Here is a 10,866-nt window from a genome sequence, read left to right as displayed (position 1 = left end):
TTAGTTGTCCATGTTGGAACTCAATTCTCCTATGGAGGTGTTGATTCGATCCCAATAGTTTTGTGGAGGAAAGTGCATCCCTTGAGGCATCTCAGGGATTTCATGATGAGTGAGATCTCTTGTTTGCTCCATCCTTTTCTTAGTGATGGGCTTGTCCTTATCAATGGGGATGTCTCCCTCTATGTCAACTCCAACTGAATAACAAAGGTGACAAATGAGATGAGGAAAGGCTAACCTTGCCAAGGTAGAGGACTTGTCTGCCACCTTATAAAGTTCTTGGGCTATAACCTCATGAACTTCTACTTCTTCTCCAATCATGATACTATGGATCATGATGGCCCGGTCTAGAGTAACTTCAGACCGGTTGCTAGTGGGAATGATTGAGCGTTGGATAAACTCCAACCATCCCCTAGCTATGGGCTTGAGGTCATGCCTTCTCAATTGAACCGGCTTCCCTCTTGAATCTCTCTTCCATTGGGCGCCCTCTTCACAAATGACTGTGAGGACTTGGTCCAACCTTTGATCAAAGTTGACCCTTCTAGTGTAAGGGTGTTCATCTCCTTGCATCATGGGCAAGTTGAATGCCAACCTTCCATTTTCCAGACTAAAATCTAAGTATTTTCCCCGAACCATTGTAAGCCAATTCTTTGGGTCCGGGTTCACACTTTGATCATGGTTCTTGGTGATCCATGCATTGGCATAGAACTCTTGAACCATTAAGATTCCGACTTGTTGAATAGGGTTGGTAAGAACTTCCCAACCTCTTCTTCGAATCTCATGTCGGATCTCCGGATATTCACTCTTTTTGAGTTTGAAATGGACCTCGGGGATCACCTTCTTCAAGGCCACAACTTTATAGAAGTGGTCTTGATGCACCCTTGAGATGAATCTCTCCATCTCCCATGACTCGGAGGTGAAAGCTTTTGCCTTCCCTTTCCTCTTTCTAGAGGTTTCTCTGGCCTTGGATTCCATAAATGGTTATGGAAAAACAAAAAGCAATGCTTTTACCACACCAAACTTAAAAGGTTTGCTCATCCTCGAGCAAAAAAAGAAATAAGAGAGTAGAAGAAAAAGAAATAGAGGAGATGGAGGTGGCTTTGTGGTTCGGCCATGGGGGGAGAAGTAGTGTTTAGGTTGTGTGAAAATGAAGGAGTGAAGATGGGTTTATATAGGGGTGGAGAGAGGGGTAGGGTTCGGCTATGGGAGGGTGGGTTTGGGAGGGAAAGTGGTTTGAATTTGAATGGTGAGGTAGGTGAGGTTTTATGAAGGATGGATGTGAGTGGTGAAGAGAAAGATGGGATTTGATAGGTGAAGGGTTTTTGGGGAAGAGGTGTTGAGGTGATTGGTGAATGGGTGAAGAAGAGAGAGAGTGGTGGGGATCCTGTGGGGTCCATGACGATTGGATTTTTGACGGTTTAGAATTTCACAAATGAAATCTCGTCGAAGTATAGTCTCTAAACCAACAATAATCCTTTCATGCAAAAATTTGTTTGTCACAAGTACAAACCCCTAAAATCTATAAACCGAAGTATTTAAACCTCGGGTCGTTCTCCCTAGGATTTACAATAAAGTGTCTTGTTATTGGTTGTGAGTTATTTTGGGGTTTTTGAGATTATAGACAAGAATTATAAAATGGCAAAGGAAATAAACTAACAACTAACGAAGCTCTTGGCAAGATATGAGAACTAGAAGTCCTATCCTAGTTATCCTCTTCAATTGTGATAACAAATTGTCCTTTGCTCCCACTTAGTTAACCTCTAACTATGGAGGACAGTCAAGTGGATGAATCAATTTGGTTCCTCAAGTCCTAATCAACTCCTAAAGGAAAGACTAGCTTTAGAGGCATTCAAATCAATTAGTAACTTCTAATTATCAACCAACAAAAGAATTAGATAACTCAAGAGTCACTAATTACTCTACCAAAGCCAAGAGGAACAAAACCTACACTAAAATCCAACCAAGCATTTCATCAAACACTTGGAAGGCACAAAAGAAAAGCAAAGCAAATTGACAACAAGAAGAGAATGTAACAACAATTATTGAAAGAAATTAACAACAACAATCAAAAGAAACACAATTATTATGAATTACCTTGAATTGAATTGAAAGAAAGTAGAAGGAACAATACTAAATCTACAACAAAATATAAGAACAACATAAAAGAGATTACACCAAAAGAATAGGAAAAGAATGATTGTAACTACAAGGAATTGAGAAGATAGAAGTAGAAGAAAATGAATCTAAATCTAAATCTAAGAACTAAACCTAATCCTAATCCTAATTCTAGAGAGAAGTGAGAGCTTTTCTCTCTAGAAACTAACTCTAACTAATCCTAGTGAGTGTGTATGAATGTGTATGAACATGTGTATCAATCCCCTCCAATCCTTGGCTCTTATTGTGCATTTTGGCGCCAAAGTTGGTTGCTGAAAACCTTCCAAAATCGCCAGGCACGTGTTACATTAATGAAGTCATGTGCCATCATCGGCGCGTGAGCGCTCAGTACGCGTGCGCGTCTTTGTCCTGTTTTGCAATGTGCGCGCGAGCGCCTTGTGCGCGTGCGCGTGCATGGCCTGGATTAATTCTTTGGCTTTTTGTGCTTCTCTCCACTTGTATGCTTCCTTCCTTTCTTCCTTTGATCCATGCCTAGCCTATTTTAATCCTGGAATTACTAGCAAACACATAAAGGCATCTTATGGAATCAAAGAGAAATTTAGAATTCATCAAAATAAGGTTTAAAAGCATGTTTCTACACTTAAGCACAAATGTGGGAGAGATAACAAAACCATGCTAATTCATAGGTTAAATGTGACAAAAGGTTGTCAAGATACCCTTAATTCAATACAAAACAAACCGTCAAATTGGGGTTTGTCAGTCCACAGATCCTGAGGTGTCAAGGAAAAGTCATCCCTGCACCAATTAGCGAGCAAAAATGCTCTTCATGCCAATTCTGGCGTTAAACGCCGGGCTGGTGCCCATTTCTGGCGTTTAACGCCAACTTCATGCCCTTTCCTGGCGTTTAACGCCAGTCTGGTGCCCCTTTCTGGCGTTAAACGCCAAGAATGGTGCCAGACTGGGCGTTAAACGCCCATTTGCTACCCTTACTGGCGTTTAAACGCCAACAAGATCTTCCTCCATGGTGTCCTATTTTTCTTTCTATTTTTCATTCCGTTTTTTCTTTTTCAACTGATTTTGTGACTTCTCATGATCATCAACCTACAGAAAACATAAAATAACAAAGGAAAATAGATAATTATAACATTGGGTTGCCTCCTAACAAGCGCTTTTTTAATGTCAGTAGCTTGACAGTGGGCTCTCATGGAGCCTCACAGATGCTCAGAGCAATGTTGGAACCTTCGAACATCAAACTTAGAGTTTGAATGTGGGGGTTCAACACCAAACTTAGAATTTGGTTGTGGCCTCCTAACACCAAACTTAGAGTTTGATTGTGGGGGCTCTGTTTGACTCTGTTTTGAGAGAAGCTCTTCATGCTTCCTCTCCATGGTGACAGATGGATATCCTTGAGCCTTAAACACAAAGGATTCTTCATTCACTTGAATGATCAATTCTCCTCTGTCCACATCAATCACAGCCTTTGCTGTGGCTAGGAAGGGTCTACCAAGGATGATGGATTCATCCATGCACTTCCCAGTCTCTAAGACTATGAAATCAGCAGGGATGTAATGGTCTTCAATCTTTACCATAACATCCTCTACAAGTCCATAAGCTTGTTTTCTTGAATTGTCTACCATTTCTAGTGAGATTCTTGCAGCTTGTACCTCAAAGATCCCTAACTTCTCCATTACAGAGAGAGGCATGAGGTTTACACTTGACCCTAGGTCACACAGAGCCTTCTTAAAGGTCATGGTGCCTATGGTACCAGGTATTGAAAACTTTCCAGGATCCTGTCTCTTTTGAGGTAATTTCTGCCTAGACAAGTCATCCAGTTCTTTGGTAAGCAAATGAGGTTCGTTCTCCCAAGTCTCATTACCAAATAACTTGTCATTAAGCTTCATGATTGCTCCAAGGTATTTAGCAACTTGCTCTTCAGTGATATACTCATCCTCTTCAAAGGAAGAATACTCATCAGAGCTCATGAATGGCAGAAGTAAATCTAATGGAATCTCTATGGTCTCAGTGTGAGCATCAGATTCCCATGGTTCCTCATTAGGGAACTCATTGGAGGCCAGTGGACGTCCATTGAGGTCTTCCTCAGTGGCGTTCACTGCCTCTCCTTCCTCTCCAAATTTGGCCATGTTGATGGCCTTGCACTCTCCTTTTGGATTTTCTTCTGTATTGCTTGGAAGAGTACTAGGAGGGAGTTCAGTAATTTTCTTACTCAGCTGACCCACTTGTGCCTCCAAGTTTCTAATGGAGGACCTTGTTTCAGTCATGAAATTTTGAGTGGTTTTGATTAGATCAGAGACCATGGTTGCTAAGTCAGAGTGGTTCTGCTTAGAATTCTCTGTCTGTTGCTGAGAAGATGATGGAAAAGGCTTGCCATTGCTAAACCTGTTTCTTCCACCATTATTGTTGTTGAAACCTTGTTAAGGTCTCTGTTGATCCTTCCATAAGAGATTTGGATGATTTCTCCATGAAGAATTATAGGTGTTTCCATAGGGTTCTCCCATGTAATTCACCTCTTCCATTGAAGAGTTCTCAGGATCATAAGCTTCTTCTTCAGATGAAGCATCCTTAGTACTGCCTGGTGCATTTTGCATTCCAGACAGACTTTGAGAAATCAAATTGACTTGCTGAGTCAATATCTTGTTCTGAGCTAGTATGGCATTCAGAGTATCAATCTCAAGAACTCCTTTCTTCTGATTTGTCCCATTGTTCACAGGATTCCTTTCAGAAGTGTACATGAATTGGTTATTTGCAACCATTTCGATTAGTTCTTGAGCTTCTATAGGCGTCTTCTTCAGATGAAGAGATCCTCCAGCAGAGCTATCCAAAGACATATTGGACAGTTCAGACAGACCATCATAGAAGATACCTATGATGCTCAATTCAGAAAGCATGTCAGAAGGACACTTTCTGATCAATTGTTTGTATCTTTCCCAAGCTTCATAGAGGGATTCACCTTCCTTCTGTCTGAAGGTTTGGACTTCCACTCTAAGCTTACTCAATTTTTGAGGTGGAAAGAATTTTGCCAAGAAGGCATTGACTAGCTTTTCCCAATAGTTCAGGCTTTCTTTAGGTTGTGAGTCCAACCATATCCTAGCTCTGTCTCTTACAGCAAAAGGGAATAGCATAAGTCTATAGACTTCAAGGTCGACCCCATTAGTCTTGACAGTGTCACAGATTTGCAAGAATTCAGCTAAAAACTGATGAGGATCTTCCAATGGAAGTCCATGGAACTTGCAATTCTGTTGCATTAGAGAAACTAATTGAGGCTTAAGCTCAAAGTTGTTTGCTCCAATGGCAGGGATAGAGATGCTTCTCCCATAGAAGTCGAGAGTAGGTGCAGTAAAGCCACCCAGCACCTTCCTTGCATTGTTGGCATTGTTGTTGTTTTCGACTGCCATGTCTTCTTCTTTGAAGATTTCTGTTAGATCCTCTATAGAGAGTTGTGCCTTAGCTTCTCTTAGCTTTCGCTTCAAGGTCCTTTCAGGTTCAGGGTCAGCCTCAACAAGAATGCTTTTGTCTTTGCTCCTGCTCATATGAAAGAGAAGAGAAGAAGAAAATATGGAATCCTCTATGTCACAGTATAGAGATTCCTTGAGGTGTCAGAGGAAAAGAAAAATAGAAGGAAGAAGTAGAAGAATTCGAACTTATCAAAAGAGATGGAGTTCGAATTGTTCCTTGAGAAATAGTGTTAGTCCATAAATAGAAGGATGTGAGAAGAGGGGAAGAAATTTTCGAAAATAATTTAAAAAGATTTTAAAAACATTTTGAAAAATTTTAATTGATTTTCGAAAACTAAGAGTGGAAAAGAAATCAAGTGATTTTTGAAAAAGATTTTGAAATAAGAAATCAAAAAGATATGATTGAAAACTATTTTGAAAAAGATGTGATTAAAAATATATGATTGAAAAGTTATGGTTTTAAAAAGATATGATTGAAAAGATATGATTTGAAAAATAATTTAAAAAGATTTGATTTTGAAAATTAATGACTTGGCTAACAAGAAAAGATATGATTCAAACATTAAACCTTTCTCAACAGAAAAGGCAACATACTTGAAATGTTGAATCAAATCATTAATTGATAGCAAGTATTTTTGAAAATGGAAAGAAATTGATTTTGAAAAAGATTTGATTGAAAAGATATGATTTGAAAAAGATTTGATTTTGAAAAATTTTGAAAACCTAAAAAAAATTTGAGTTAAAAACAAAATCTTCCCTCTTGTGCCATCCTGGAGTTAAACGCCCAGAATGGTGCACATTCTGGCGTTTAACGCCCAAAGCACTACCCTTTTGGGGTTAAACGCCCAGCCAGGCACCCTGGCTGGCGTTTAAACGCCAGTTTGCCTTCCTCACTGGGCATTTTGAACGTCCAGCTTTTTCTGTGTAATTCCTCTGCTGTATGTTCTGAATCCTCAATTCTCTGTATTATTGACTTGAAAAGACACAAATTAAAAATATTTTTGGATTTTTAATAATAAATAAAAATAAAAAATGCAACTAAAATCAAATAAACAATGCATGCAAGACACCAAACTTAGAAGTTTGTATACTACTGACACTAACAAAATGAGAATGCACATGACAAATAACAAAACACTCAAGTCAAGAGAATTCAAAGATCAGAGCAAGGAAATCATCAAGAACAACTTGAAGATTAACGAAGACACATGAATGAATGCAAGAAGAATAGAAACATGCAATTGACACCAAACTTAACATGAGACTCTAGACCCAACAAGAAACATACAATATTTTTGTTTTTTTTATGATTTTGTAATTTTTTTGGATTTTTCGAAAATTAAGTGGAAAAGAAAATAAAGATATCAAAATTCTTAATGAGAATTCCAGGAATCATGCAATGTTAGTCTAAAGCTTCAGTCTAAAGAAATTAGACATGGCTAGCCAAGCTTCAGCAGGACATTACATTCAAGAGCTAAATTGATGAGAATCAATCAGCTTTGGTGATGATAAGAACATCACCTTAAAACACTAGAATTCATTCTTAAGAACTCTGAAGATAAATACCTAATCTAAGAAACAAGATGAACCGTCAGTTGTCCAAACTCAACAATCCCCGGCAACGGCGCCAAAAACTTGGTGCACGAAATTGTGATCACTACTTTTCACAACTCAAATAATCCCCGGTAATGAATCCAAAAACTTGGTGCTCAATACCATGGTATAAACATAATTTCACAACTTCGCACAACTAACCAGCAAGTACACTGGGTCGTCCAAGTAATAAACCTTACGTGAGTAAGGGTCGATCCCACGGAGATTGTTGGTATGAAGCAAGCTATGGTCACCTTGTAAATCTCAGTCAGACAGATTCAAATGGTTATGGATGATATATGAATAAAGCATAAAGTAAAGATAGAGATACTTATGTAATTCATTGGTGAGAACTTCAGATAAGTGAATGGAGATGCTTTGTCCCTTCCGTCTCTCTGCTTTCTTACTGTCTTTATCCAATCCTTCTTACTCCTTTCCATGGCAAGCTGTATGTTGGGCATCCCCGTTGTTAGTGGCTACAATCCCGTCCTCTCAGTGAAAATGTTCAACTCACCCTGTCACGGCACGGCTAATCATCTGTCGGTTCTCAATCAGGTTGGAATAGAATCCATTAATTCTTTTGCGTCTGTCACTAACGCCCAACCTTCAGGAGTTTGAAGCTCGTCACAGTCATTCAATCATTGAATCCTACTCAGAATACCACAGACAAGGTTTAGACCTTCCGGATTCTCTTGAATGCTGCCATCAATTCTAGCTTATACCACGAAGATTTCGATTAAGGGATCCAAGGATAAACATTCAAGCCTTGTTTGCTTGTAGAACGGGAGTGGTTGTCAGGCACGCGTTCATAAGTGAGAATGATGATGAGCGTCACATAATCATCACATTCATCAAGTTCTTGAGTGCGAATGAATATCTTGGAATAAGAACAAGCTGAATTGAATAGAAGAACAATAGTAATTGCATTAATACTCGAGGTACAGCAGAGCTCCACACCTTAATCTTTGGTGTGTAGAAACTCCACCGTTGAAAATACATAAGAATAAGGTCTAGGCATGGCTGAATGGCCAGCCTCCCAATACATGATCAAAAGACTCCAAAATGATCAAGGATCAAAAGATTCAAAGATCTCAAGATGAAAATACAATAGTAAAAGATCCTATTTGTAGAGAACTAGTAGCCTAGGGTTTACAGAAATGAGTAAATGACATAAAAATCCACTTCTGGGCCCACTTGGTGTGTACTTGGACTGAGCATTGAAGCATTTTCGTGTAGAGACTTTTCTTGGAGTTAAACGCCAGCTTTTGTGCCAGTTTGGGCGTTTAACTCCCATTCTTGTGCCCGTTCCGGCGTTTAACGCCGGGCAGTTTTGAGCTGATTTGGAACGCCGGTTTGGGCCATCAAATCTCGGGTAAAGTATGGACTATTAACATTGCTGGAAAGCCCAGGATGTCTACTTTCCAACGCCCTTAAGAGTGCGCCAATTGGGCTTCTGTAGCTCCAGAAAATCCACTTCAAGTGCAGGGAGGTCAGAATCCAACAGCATCTGCAGTCCTTACTTGACATCACTTACTTGACAAATTGGATGCATGTAATAACCTTGTGTGCTTTTTATTAAGAAACAACTATGAGCTAAAAAGATAATCTATGTTTTAGAGGTTAAGCCTCTGTCAGGTAAGTTCTCTAATTGCTAGAGGAATGCTTCATCACTAAGGGTTGCAATGCACTCTTCAGCTGGAGTTTTGGTGGAACACCAAACTTAGAGCCCTATATTCACCCTTGAATTGTTTTTGGTGTGTAACACCAAACTTAGCTCCTCACACTATGGAGAATCCAACTTGAAATTTTTATTGAAAGACTTATGAAAAGAGAATCCAACTCGATGATTCTTTCCTTAGTTGAGGTTATACTTCTATTTGGTGGTCTCCCCAATGCTGCCCAAGTAGTGTTTGAGTCTTTGTCCATTCACAGTGAATCTTTTCTTTGACCCTTCTTCCATTATTTCTATGTGTCCATAAGGTGAGACTTTTGTGACTAGAAAGGGTCCCGACCATCTTGATTTGAGTTTCCCAGGAAATAGTTTCAGTCTAGAGTTATAGAGAAGTACATGTTGCCCCTCTTCGAAACTTCTGGGTACCAAGTTGAGATCATGTCTCCTTTTTGCTTTTTCCTTATAGATCTTGGTATTTTCATAGGCTTGAGATCTAAATTCTTCCAATTCTTGAATCTGCAGGACCCTTTTTTCACCAGCAGTATTGCTATCTAGGTTCAGTATTTTAAGGGCCCAGGAGGCCTTGTGCTCCAATTCTAATGGCAAGTGACAAGCCTTACCATACACCAGTTGATATGGGGACATCCCAAGTGGTGTTTTGAAGGCTGTCCTGTATGCCCAAAGAGCATCATCTAGCTTCTTTGCCCAGTCCTTTCTTGATATCTCCACAGTCTTTTCCATAATCCTTTTCAACTCTCGGTTAGATATCTCTGTTTGCCCACTTGTTTGGGGATGATAAGGTGAGGCAACCTTATGCTTCACCCTATATCGCAGGAGTAGGGCTTTCAATGGTCTATTGTAGAAATGGCTTTCCAACCCATGGGATTTCCAGTTGTTTTTTTTTTGTGCTTTACTGCTTGTTTCTTGCATCAGTGCTTCATTCTGCTCTTCTCTTGATTCTTTGTTTTCTTGACTTGCTTCTTGTGAGAGGTTAAAAACATTGAAAGTGAGCTGCTCATCATGTATTCTCAATACTAGCTCTCCTCGCTCTACATCTATGAGTGCTCTGGCTATGGCTAGGAATGGTCTTCCTAGAATGATGGGGTAAATAGGATTCTCATCCATTTCCAGAACAACAAAATATGTGGGAAGATAGTAGCTCCCAACCTTCACCAGCACATTTTCAACCACTCCTATTGCTTGTTTTTGAGTTTTGTTAGCCAATCTGATAATTACATCAGTAGGAGTTAGTTCATTTATTTGGAGCTTCTTTATGAGGGAGAGAGGCATTAAGTTGATGCTTGCTCCCAAGTCAAAAAGTCCTTTGTCAATCATTGTTTCTCCTATGGCACAAGGAATGTGGAAACTCCCTGGATCCTTTTTCTTTGTGGGTGGCTGATAAACCCATATTTCATGAGTTCTTTTGTGCTTAATTTGAGTGATTTATAGAATTCTTCACCTACTTATTCACATTAATTACATGGTTTTACTTTCCCTTTCTTATTATGTGATGTATGTGAAAAACATGTTTCCTAGGCTTTAAAATTAACTATTTTAATTACCTTTATTTCCATTCGATGTCGTGATTAGTGTGTTGATTAGTTTCAGATTTTCTAAGGCAGAATGACTTAAAGGATGAAAAAGGAAACATACAAAATGGAAGGAAAAGGCAAAACAGAGCTTTAAGGAAAATGGTATCCACGCGACCGCATGGACGACGCGATCGCGTGCCAGAAGCGAAGATGCAGCAACGCGGCCGCATGACTGACGCGACCGCGCGCCTTAAGCAGAACGCATACAACGCGGAAGCGTGACTGACGCGACCGCGTGGCAAGGAAAAGCTCCGAATGATGCGACCGCATGACCCACGCGGACGCGTGACAGAGGCCACGAATCAGAATTTACAAAATACACCCCAGCGATTTCTGAAGCCCTTTTTGGCCCAGACCCAAGTACAGACAGCATAGACTATAAGCTATAAAGTGGGGGAATGCATCCATTCAATCAAGCTTTTCA

General features: G+C 39.8%; 1 non-coding gene across 1 annotated transcript; it reads left to right on the top strand.

The window, feature by feature from the left end:
- Positions 1 to 5,012: 5,012 nt before the first annotated feature.
- LOC130938022 (small nucleolar RNA R71) lies at positions 5,013 to 5,120 on the top strand. The gene has a single exon (XR_009069206.1). It is a non-coding gene; the product is annotated as a small nucleolar RNA R71 (small nucleolar RNA).
- The last annotated feature ends 5,746 nt before the right edge of the window (positions 5,121 to 10,866 follow it).

The sequence above is a fragment of the Arachis stenosperma genome, chromosome 6, assembly GCF_014773155.1.
Source record: "Arachis stenosperma cultivar V10309 chromosome 6, arast.V10309.gnm1.PFL2, whole genome shotgun sequence".
Classification (NCBI taxonomy): Eukaryota; Viridiplantae; Streptophyta; class Magnoliopsida; order Fabales; family Fabaceae; genus Arachis; species Arachis stenosperma.
This window is presented reverse-complemented; position numbering and strand designations above follow the sequence as displayed.